Here is an 11,819-nt window from a genome sequence, read left to right on the forward strand (position 1 = left end):
AGCACTTCCTGCTTTACCTGTTGCACTATATGCGTTATTGTTCAATTTAGGTAGCACTTCCTGCTTTACCTGTTGCACCAAGTTACTATATCCACGCGAAGGAAACACTTTCTTTTAGCTCGGGCGCCAATTATTTATCCTTCCACTTAAACGTGGAAAAAAAAACAAAATCTTTTTAACGTTTGGTTATTCTTTATTCAACTCTACTTTACGACTACTTAATACTAACAATAATATCTTACTTTATACCTATCAATAATTTATGGTCACATTGCACTTCAATGTGACCGTATAAAACTCGGCTGCGCTGTCGTTGTAACTCTGCTGTGGTGTTGTTGTTAATTTTCGCAATTTGTTATTTTGCGTTTCCTGTTGTTGAATTAATGCAGACATGTCGTCAGCAATCTTGGTTTATTAATTTTATTTGAGCTTTGTGTTTCCGTGCTTGTATTATTGCTGTGTTAGCTTGATTCTGGTGTTAACCAATTTGGTGTTAACTTATACAACACAGTTTTAAAACCAATTTGGATGTGAGCTGTGGGGCAACGCGGGTAGCAGCAACATCGAAATTCTTCGTCGTGCGCAATCAAAAATTCTTCGCACAATCACCGGAGCACCGGGGTATATTCGAAATGAGAACATACAGAGCAACTTTAGAATTCAAGACGTACGAACTAAAATAAAGCAACGAAGCGCGAAATATGCATTGAAATTATCGGTTCACCCAAACCAACTAGCAAGATCATTCTTGGGTGTGAACAGGAGCTCAAGATTACCAGCCCAGACGGAATATATTATAAATATGTACAAGTGAGGAATGTTCTCTGATCGCCATTCATTTGAGAGTGACTAGAAACGAATCTTTATTTATATTTTAGTATGGCTCAAGCAGCTCACGACTTCCGGTCTTTGAACAAATATCCTCCGGGTAGCCAGAAAACATCGGTTTGAAGGCGAAAAATTCCCTCCCTTTGAGGGCATGCACCTGGAATGTGTGGTGCCTTAATTGAGAAGGTGCCATTACCTAGGTGGTTGATGTTCTCATTAGAGTGAAGGCTGCCAACATCACCGCCCAAGAAATGTGATGGACTGGGCAAGGACTGCGGCGAGTAGGTCCTTGTGGCATTTACTAGAGTGATTATATAAGGGAGCGCAAGTTCGGTGTGGGATTCGTGGTGGGAGAGAGGATCCGTCGTCGAGTACTACCATTTACTCCGCTGGATGAACGTTTAACCATAATCCACATCAAAGCGAAGTTCTTTAACATATCGCTGATTTGCGCCCACGCCACGACGAAAGAGAAAGACGATGTGACCAAATAAAACATCCAGAAATGGGTTTAGGCCGGGGCCCGAAATATGAATATCTGTAGTTCTAGATTGCTGCATAACAAAATTCACCAACCTACCTGGCTGTCTCCGGATCGGAAAGCCACCAACCAGATCGATAAAGTTGTGACAGGCGGAAGACACGTTTCAAGTGTTTTAGACGTGCGTACGCTCCTAGGTCCTAACATTGACTCTGACAACTATCTTGTTGCAGCCAAAATACGCACCCGCCTGTATGCAGCAAAACACGCACGTCAACAAACACAAGGCAGCTGCAATCACAACAGACCGCCGAACGATTTTCGATTCGACTTGCACTCTTGCTCTCTGAGATCACTCGTCAACAACTCGGTATAAGGGAACTGTGGGACGGCATTTCATACTCCTTACGTACAGCTGCAACCGAAACCATTGGTTTCCGGAAAATGCAAAAGAATAGCTAATACGACAAGGAGTACCTTATCGCAGCGCAGAGAAAACAGACTGCCTACCTCACAACGTTACGATCGACCACAGCACGTGCGGTATGGGATAGATACCGAGAGTTGAACAGGGAAACGAGACGCATTTGCAAACAGAAAAAGAAGGAGGCAAAATGAGTGAGTATGAAGAGCTTGGAAAGCTGGCCGACAGGGGTAATGCGTGAAAGTTCTACGAAAAGATGCGCCGACTAACAGAAGGCTTCAAGCATACTCTTGTAGATCCCCCAGAGCTTATCCAGTGACTGATGCCCAGAGCATTCTTAAATAATGGAGGGAACATTTCTCATGCCTCCGGAATGGCAGTGAAAGTACAACGGCAGGAAAATGCGAACCCGATTCCCCAATCGATGACTTCGGAGCCGACGTTTCATTGCCCGACCATGAATAAGTTCGAATAGCAATTACCCGAATTGAAGAACAACAAAGCGGCCGGGGCCGATGGATTGCCGGCCGGGCTATTCAAACACGGCGGCGAAGAACTGTTAGGGAGCATGCATCAGCTTCTTTGTAAAATATGGTCCGACGAAAGTATGCCCAACGATAAGAAATTAAGTGTGCTTTTCCCAATCCACAAAAAGGGTGACCTCAAAATCTTCGCCAACTACTGTGGGATAAGTCACCTAAACATTGCGTATAAGATTCTGTCGAGCGTATTGTGTGAAAGATTAAAGCCCACCGTCAACAAACTGATTGGACCTTAGCAGTGTGGTTTCAGACCTGGCAAATCAACAACCGACCAGATATTCACCATGTGCCAAATCATGGAAAACACCCATGAAAAGGGAATCGTTAGACACCACCTCTTCGTCGATTTCAAAGTAGTTTGTGACAGCACGAAAAGGAGCTGTCATTATGCCCATTATGCCGCGATGACTGAATTTGGAATCCCCCAAAACTAATACGGCTGTGTAAACTGACGTTGAGCAACACCAAAAGCTTCGTCAGGATCGGGAAGGACCTATCCGAGCAGTTCGATACCAAACAAGAATTCAGACGAGGCGACTCCTTTTCATGTGACTTCTTCAAACTGCTACTGAGAAAATAATTCGAGCTGCAGAACTTATCAGAGAAGGTACCATCTGAGTATACAGAGTGTACAGCTGCTGGCATACGTCTATGATATTGACATCATTGGCCTTAACATCCGCGACGTTAGTTCTGCTTTGTACATAATTGAGAAGCAGCGAAGCAAATGGGTCTGATGCGGACGAGGTTAAGACGAAATATATCCCGTCATCAAACAAACAGTCGTCGCGACTCGCGACTAGGCACCTACGTCACTATTGACAGTCATAACCTCGAAGTTGTAGATAATTTTGTCTATTTTGGAAGCAGCATCAACACGAACAACAACGTGAGCTTAGGAATGCAACGCAGAAAATGTATTGCAAACAGATGCTACTAACTAGACAATTGAGAAGTTGCCTCAAATCATTAACTTGACATAATTGAGTTCGTTAACCTTCTTTATCTTACTGAAGTTAACATAAGGCCATAAGTCCTCTCTCGACGAACAAACACAAAACTTCATAAGTCACTCATTATTCCCGTCCTACTTGATGGTTGTTGTTGTTCTAACGCTTATCTAATCAACTATGATAAGGATTATCTACGTTGTCGTCGACGTCATCTTACGGGAGGCCCAAGAAACGTTCTGTTTCGACGAGGTGGGACCAAAGGGAAAACGGTGTCAGATCAGTGGGTTTGGTGGGGCATGCAAAGGAGTGGCCAGAGTCATGCGGAAACTCATCGCACGCAGGGCATATGTTGGATTTGTCGGGGTCTATTTTGGAGCAGTATGAGTTTAACCTGCTGCAATATTTGGAACGAAGCTGCGCAAAGGTCAGTCGCGCGGCAACTCAAAGTCTTCGTCTGCTATGGGTGTTGTTTTGACTCCAAGAACGGTATTCCCTGGAAGGGAGTTGGTGAAGGTGTTAATAGCTTTGCTGTGAATGGCGGGCAGTACTTGTCGGAAGTAAGTTGTAATTGAGGAAAGAGCTCTTAATGTTCCTAGGAGGCGGTTCCGCTCCAAGCAGGTGATTGCAGGTGTGATTTCTGCGAAAGCATCCCAACAGGAACTGCTTGGAACGGAGTTCATTATGCTCTTAACTGGGAGCATAAGCGTTACTGTGAAGGTGTTCAAATGAATACATCAGGAAGCATCCATATTGGTGCGCCGAAGTTGAGGAACGGCCGGCCGATTGCCTTATATGTTGCCAACAACGTTTCATTGTTTTTCCCATGTGCTGCCGGCTAGCGACTTGAGGGTTTTGTTGCGGCTCTGTACCTTGGCGATAATCGCGGTCGTATGAGGACTGAAGGAGCATAGACTATCAAAAGTTACACCTAAAATCTTAGGGTTATTGACAGTCGGAATCTTGACGCCATCGACTGCAATGTTAAGGTCAAGTCTGTGCTCCTTTATCCAGTTTGTAAATATGGTCGCTGTGGATTTGGTGGGGGAGAGTGTTAAATTCCTTGCAGAAAAGATTCGAGAAAGGTCGGAGAGATAGCTGTTTACCTTTGGAACCCTTGCCATTGATTCCAATGCCTGACATCAATATCGTGCAATCATCAGCGTACGAAGTTTTGTAAACTTCCTCTGGGGCTGTGGAAGTTTCGAGATGTAGAAGTTAAGCAATAGCGGGGAGAGGACACCACAATACGGAACCCTTGTCGAATTCTTCTCAGCTTGGCATTTTCTCCTCTAAACGAGCACATGGGTAGTTCATGGTCCACTTATTCAGTCCTAGAGGGAGCGTGGTTTGTTCAATGTCCTGCAGTGGCGTTGTGTCACTGACTGTGTCAAAGATCTTTGACAAGTCCTTACATGGTGGTTTCTGGTTGAGACCACGAATCATACGGTGCACTTTTCGGAATCCATGTTGGTGGTTTGCTAGGCTCAGTTGGTGAGTGAAGGTCGGGAGTAGCAAGTCTTCACTACTAGGGAGAGGAGAGTGCTCGGACGATGGGACACCCCTTTGCTGGCAGGTTACCAGTTTTCAGTAGTGGGACCATTCTTCCGACTTTCCACACATCAGGTATTTGAAGAGTGGTCAGCGACAGGTTGAAGATCTTGGAGAGGAAGCTTGCCCCCGTCGAGCCAAGGTGCTTTAGCATAAGCATGTTGATTCCATCAGGGCCAATGGATTTAGACCATTTCGATTTGTTGATTACATTCTAATACACTTCATCGGTGAAAGTAAGTGGTGCGCAGTCTTTTGGCATTTAAGCAGCCGTCCGGTAACACATCGCATGGTTTTGTCCATCGAAGAGTGCAGTGTGAATTTCTGGCTAAAGTAGCTCGCGAACTTCTTCGGGTCCGAAAAGGCATGACCTTTGAATTGAACTTCAATTCGGTCATCATGTCTCTTCGGGTTAAACAAAGCCTTGACAGCAGAGAACTGCTTCGGTTGGGCGGAGTCCAGCAATTCTTCCAGCCGGGATGAAGCGAGCAGTAGCGGAAGAACCGTTATATGCACTTAAATTGACAAATTGGTGTGGTTTTTGGTCTGGTGGAATAATCCGTCCGTACTTCTTTCGAAATGGAGCTGGTGACACCGATACTGTCAATTGAGAGCGTATATAGACGATAACCAACTTTTTATCGCCGCAATTGGAAGACGTTAATACTGATAACATCTGGTTGTTATTTCTGCTAACAAATGAATTATTGCGATAAAACTTTGCAGATTTGATTATTTCAAGGAATTGTGACATTGAATGTCCTCCAAGAAGGAAGGGATTTAATGGAATTAGAACACTTCTTTTGGGTTTATTTGAAGTCATTGGTCTTTAGCAACAAACCAGACTCTCTTCATGTTTTAGAAGTCAATATTAAACGAGCTATACATGACATACGAATTGATTAATCGAAAATTTGGTTAGTAGCGTTCGTTCCTGCAAATGAAGTCGTGGAGATTGTTTGAATGCTGTTATATTGACAACTTAATTGCATCGATTGTACTTCACACTAAATAAAAAAAATGTGAATTTCCTTAACAATTAGTGTATTTTTTTATACTCTCGCAACAATGTTGCTAAGGAGAGTATTACAGTTTTGTTCACATAACGGTTGTTTGTAAGTCCTAAAACTAAAAGAGTCAGATATATATATACCAAAGTGATCAGGGTGACGAATAGAGTCGAAATCCGGATGTCTGTCTGTCCGTCCGTCCGTGCAAGCTGTAACTTGAGTAAAAATTGAGATATCATGATGAAACCTGGTACACGTATTTCTTGGCATAAGAAGGTTAAGTTCGAAGATGGGCAAAATCGGCCCACTGCCACGCCCACAAAATGGTGAAAACCGAAATTTGGCAAAAAGGATCGTATTAGGGAGGGGCGTATTTGGACGTAATTTTTTTGAAAAAGTGGGCGAGGTCCCGCCTCCTACTAAGTTTTTTGTACATATCTGGGAAACTACTATAGCTAAAAATCTATAGAGTAGTTTCCTTCAGGCATTTCCATATACAGTTCAAAAATGGAAGAAATCGGATAATAAACACGCCCACCTCCCATACAAAGGTTATGTTGAATATCACTAAAAGTGCGTTATCTGACTAACAAAAAACGTCAGAAATACTAAACCTTACGGAAGAAATGGCAGAAGGAAGCTGCACACAGGTTTTTTTTTTTAAATTTGAAAATGGGAGTGGCGTCGCCCACCTATGGACCGAAAACCAAATCTCAGGAACTACTTCGCCGATTTCAATGAAATTCGGTATATATAAAATTTTCTTAACACCCTGATGACATGTACGAAATATGGGTGAAATCGGTTCACAACTTTTACACAAATGCGGTATTTGAAAAATATGTTAATGACTGATATGAAATCTCGATTATCACTTTATCGTGCGAGAGTATAAAATGTTCGGTGACACCCGAACTTAGCTCTTCCTTACTTGTTTATTACCCTTTTTGGTATTTTCTTTTGGCACTATTGACAATTATGTTTTCTCCTTCGCACTCATTCAAATAAATCAAGAAATGAAAGAAACTTTTTTCCTCGCATTTAAGTAAACAAAAAATAATCCGAAAATTTGCGTTGGTGTTTGTGCATAGAGAAAAAATGTATAGTTGTATTGAAATATTTGACACAAGTGGGCAGCCGTGGTTGGCAGGGAATGTGCTCGAAAATTGTCTTGCTGGGTATCGACAGCATGTTTCCTATTCACTCACTCGCTATTTTGTATATAAGCATGTTAGTTTCCTTGTTATGTCTTTAGAGAAATCGAAAAGAAACTCAGAGTACACACTTTTGCCATATTTATTATACTCTTGCAATCTGTTGCTACAGAAATAGTTTTGTTCACCTAATGGTTGCAAGTATCACCTAAAATTAAGCGGGATAGATATAGGGTTATGTGTATGTATATATAAAAATGATCAGGATGTCGAAAAAATTGATATCCGCGTGACATATTCGCTTAATCGGATCACTCTCACTCCCACAAAGCGTAATTAACCGAAAACCCATAAAGTGCCATTACTAAGCACTAAACTAAAATGTAGAATTGTAATTGGCACAAAGGATTGTAATAGCAATGGACATCTGTGGGCAAAAAAGTTTGAAAAAGTTGGCGTGCGGTGTCAACCTCTAATAGCTTTTATGAATATAACTCTAAAACCACTTTCATCATCATTTTCTTCGTATGTGGCATGATAATACTTAATAGATAGAGTCGGTCGATACCACCAAAACTTCCATATAAAGATTTTCGTTTTTCTAACAAACCTAATGTGTCAGTCAGTCCTATACTGAGTTGTATATAGTAGATGTATATATGTATAAAGCTGCTTGGATTCCGAAAATTAACATTTTATGCCTTAAGGAGTTTCTCTGGCTTTGATTCCTGCAACTTACAAGAATTGCACCCGAACTTAGCTTCTCCTTACTTGTTTTTTAACTATTTCCCAAACCAACAGTACGAGATAACACGTTTTTTGAATTTATTGAGTGAGTACTGTGTGAGTTATTACATATTTGTAATAAGTGCCTCTAGAAAATCACAAAAGGAAATTAAAGTACGAGAAGAAAATATAAAAACAAACTTATTTTCGTTTTTAAATTCCTAATGTAATTTGGCAAAATTTTGTGAAATTTTATAAATTTGTATTTACCTATTTTTTTTATTCTTCCTAGCATAACATTCAAAATAGATTGGATGTTTGTCAGTTATAGAAAGTAGAATACTGTATAGAGCAGTATACTGTTGGAAAATTTCAATGTCTAATTAATTTAGTATGCCGAAAATATTTTTTTATAAAAATATATTTTATTTCAAGCATACAAACGATGAAATTTTAATGCATGGCTTACGCAGCCAATTCAAGCGACAGAAATATCAACGATTGACCTAATAGTCCAGTCATGATAGTAAGTTCACCTCTGAATTCGAGATACCCAGCTGTAAGTCTGTAAATACTTGTATATTGATACCCTAAAAGTTGTCTCAAAAGCTACATATGGTAGGGTGTACGCAACTATTAAATTTCAAGGTCAAAGGTCACAAAAATCGGTATTTTTCGCTTTTTTTGTAAATATCTCATTTCCTAAGGGTTTTTTGCTATTTGTATTTTTATCAGTATTGTAGAATACAACATTCTCTACAAATTTTGTTTGAAAAATTCTTCATATGGTGAACCGCATCGCGAACCACAACCATTCTTGCAGTTGCAGAAAATTGTATTTAGCAAATGTTCTGGAGCAGGTGGTAAAATTGTCATGATAGGCTCCAGAAAATCGTTTCGCATTGCCCAACCCCATACCTTCGTAATTACGATAGCGGTTAAGTACTTCTGTTGTAGTCTTGTAATGATAGTTTTATCATCTGGCATATACCCTGACAAGACATCTTTAAGCTCTTTTAGTGTGAATTGAGAATCATTATTATTTTCGATGTATTTGAAAATCTCTAACATAGCTTCTGTAACTTGATTATCTTGACGAGGTTTCTCAAGAGGCGATGGTGATGATGATTTATTTGAAAAGTTTATAAAGCAAGCAGCATGGTACTTCGCTTCAGCAGCGATCAAATCATACTGTAGAATTATACGACTTTTCACCGATTCTCCGAAATCATCCCCACATTCTTCTGATTTTTTGATAGCAGTATCTTTGAACTCAAGAGTACTCACATTTTTTATCTTCCGCCTGTACTTTTTTCTTTTCTTTTTCTCTGCAGCCTCATCAGCAACTTCGCCACAAAATAAACATTGATTCTTAAAATCAAACACTTCACCTCGTTTTTTACGGAGTACTAATGGAGAAGTTATAGTTTCTCCTTCTTCTTGTTTCCGTTGTGCTGCTTGGATACAGTTTTTACTAATGTAAACACTTCGGCACTTTTCATGCACTTTAACAGTGGTTACTGATTTTAAATAATCAACTAAACACCACTACGCACTACTTTAATAAGCGATTCACCTCCCGAATCTGACTTATTACATAGAAAACACAAATCAGCCATAGTTTTTGAAATTGTACGTCCGTAGTTTACCAAGATACGATTCAAACTGAAACAAAGAGAAGACGGTCGTAACTATACATCTTGAACATCTGTCCCTACTGGCTATAAATAGAAAGGTCCGTAGTGTATAATAGGGGCCCGTTTAATTCCCAGAAATAATTTTTGACGCAGTGGAAGGATTTTAAAATTTACAGATTTTAAAGAAGATGCACTTAATTATTTTCTATTTAAAATGTCATTAGTGTTAATCGGAATATAATTATATTATGATTTAAGTTTTTCCCTTAATTATTTTCTAATTTTAGGAAACGGTGATCAGTATTATTGAATAGATATAGACTTAAGGCATGAAGAAAATGATAAAATACACGTATAATATAATAGTTAATAAAAATTTACAAATATTTATAATCATTGATTTATCGATAGATCATCAACTATGTATATGTATATGGCGCGTTTTTGACCGGAGGCACCGGTTGACCTGAAGTGATGCTGTGACCGCGTGCTCTCCGCCCTCTATCTCGAAAATTTTTTCAAACAAAATTTGGAGAGAATTTTGTATTCTACAATATTGATAAGAAATACAAATAGCAAAAAACCCATAGGAAATGAGAGCTTAAGTGACTGGACTATAACTCCAACAGAAGTCGGCGCAGACTCATGAATAGCAGTAAGTTCGTATTTTCATTAATTGCATATTATTTATAGGTTCTTCATTTTACATACCGATTGTTATTTAAAGGAAAGCAATTCCTTTCTGAACCACAAATGACCAGCCATTTATTCGTACGTGATGTGTAGGCTCCTATGTGCCGTGATACAGGCCATAAAAGAATGTTAATTAAATTTGTTTATTTTGTTTTGAATTTTATATTACTAAATAATATATTTTGATTTTGTTTCGGATTATATACTATATACATACATATATGTATAGTTAAACTTCCCTTACTCGAATCACCATAATCCCCAAAAAAAATTCGAGTTAGAGCGACGTCGAGTTATAGAAGGAAATATGTCTGAAAATTGACTTCTATTGCCAATTCAAGTGTTGGAAATTTTTGTAACTTCGAGTTATGGAAGTTCAACTGTATTATAACTGTAGGTTAAGTTTAGATTTGAAACCAACAGTAAATGTATTTAAAATAAAATATTTGTAATAAATAAATGATTTAAAATTTACAAATTTTGTTTAAAATTTTAAGAATTATCACATGGTTGACAATGCGAGTGTTTTAATTGTGTTAATGTTAAATTAAGTTTTAGAATCAGCTCGTGAATTTTAAATCTTAATTTGATATTTCATACGAAACATTTCGCAGTGTCTTAATAATGGTTATTTTGGGGTTTGAATTTTGTTGCCATTGTCGAATTTGTGTTCACAAGACTTGGACGATGTTATTGAAGAACGCGTAGAATAAATATTATGAACAGCGGTTAATTCTTCCGGGTTGTAATATCAAGTTTTCATTGTCAGGAGCTGCGCCATTACCTCAAAGATTAAATATCTTGAGAAATTATTAACGGTAAGAATAATCCAACGATAAAAGGGGGACCACTTTTGATGCAGTTTTCGCCAGAAGAATTAATAAAATAGAAATTAAAGATTTCAGAGCTATTTTCAGTTATCATAATCCACTGTAAATATTATTAAGGTGAGAATTTAATTGGAAAGTTTGTGTGTTGAACAAAAATAAATATTTGTGTTTGCCAAAAAATATTGTGTTGCAATAACATTGATTTCAATACCTTCATGTCTCCAATTTGCTATCATAAAGCTTCACTTCTCCTGTGCGGAAAGACTCTACACATTCTGTTTTAGTTTTCCAGGGTTGAGAAGATAGTGTTTAACTATTTTGTAACCACTATATGTTGGTTATTTATATATGTATGTATGACTTTTAATGGATTTTCTTAATGGTTTATTATAACTATGATTACATATATATAAGAAATACTATATAACACCATCATCAAATATTTAATAATGATAACCAACAAGTATTCACACCCTAACGATATTATAAAATATTTCCCACATTAAGTAAAATAATTTTAAATATATCATATCAAAATAAAAAACTTCTATCAATGACAAGTGTATTCTGAATAGTTAAATTACTATACTAAAACAAATTAAACAATTAATATATAATATCTATAAAAAAAATTTTATATGCGATTTAATTGGAAATTACACAAAAAAATTAATAATGAAACTAAATTCCGGGGTAAAGTAATAGTACATATAAATTGGCTAGACGCACTTAGAAATACTATATAAAAGTTGAGTGCGATTGCGAAATATGGTGGGACACAGAAGTTAGCAAAAGTGTAAGAGTTAGTGCAGAGTGCTATCAGCCAAGCTTTGGCGCAGAAAGGATATAGATAAAAAACACAACTTAAGAAAATAAGAAAATTAACAAAGTATGCATCGAAATACCGCAAACTAAAGCTTATAATAGAATTTAAGTGAACCCAGATATGGTATGCAACATCCCACTCAATATAATCAGTTCCTGAATGATTCT

Source organism: Bactrocera neohumeralis, unplaced genomic scaffold, assembly GCF_024586455.1.
Source record: "Bactrocera neohumeralis isolate Rockhampton unplaced genomic scaffold, APGP_CSIRO_Bneo_wtdbg2-racon-allhic-juicebox.fasta_v2 cluster09, whole genome shotgun sequence".
Lineage (NCBI taxonomy): Eukaryota > Metazoa > Arthropoda > Insecta > Diptera > Tephritidae > Bactrocera > Bactrocera neohumeralis.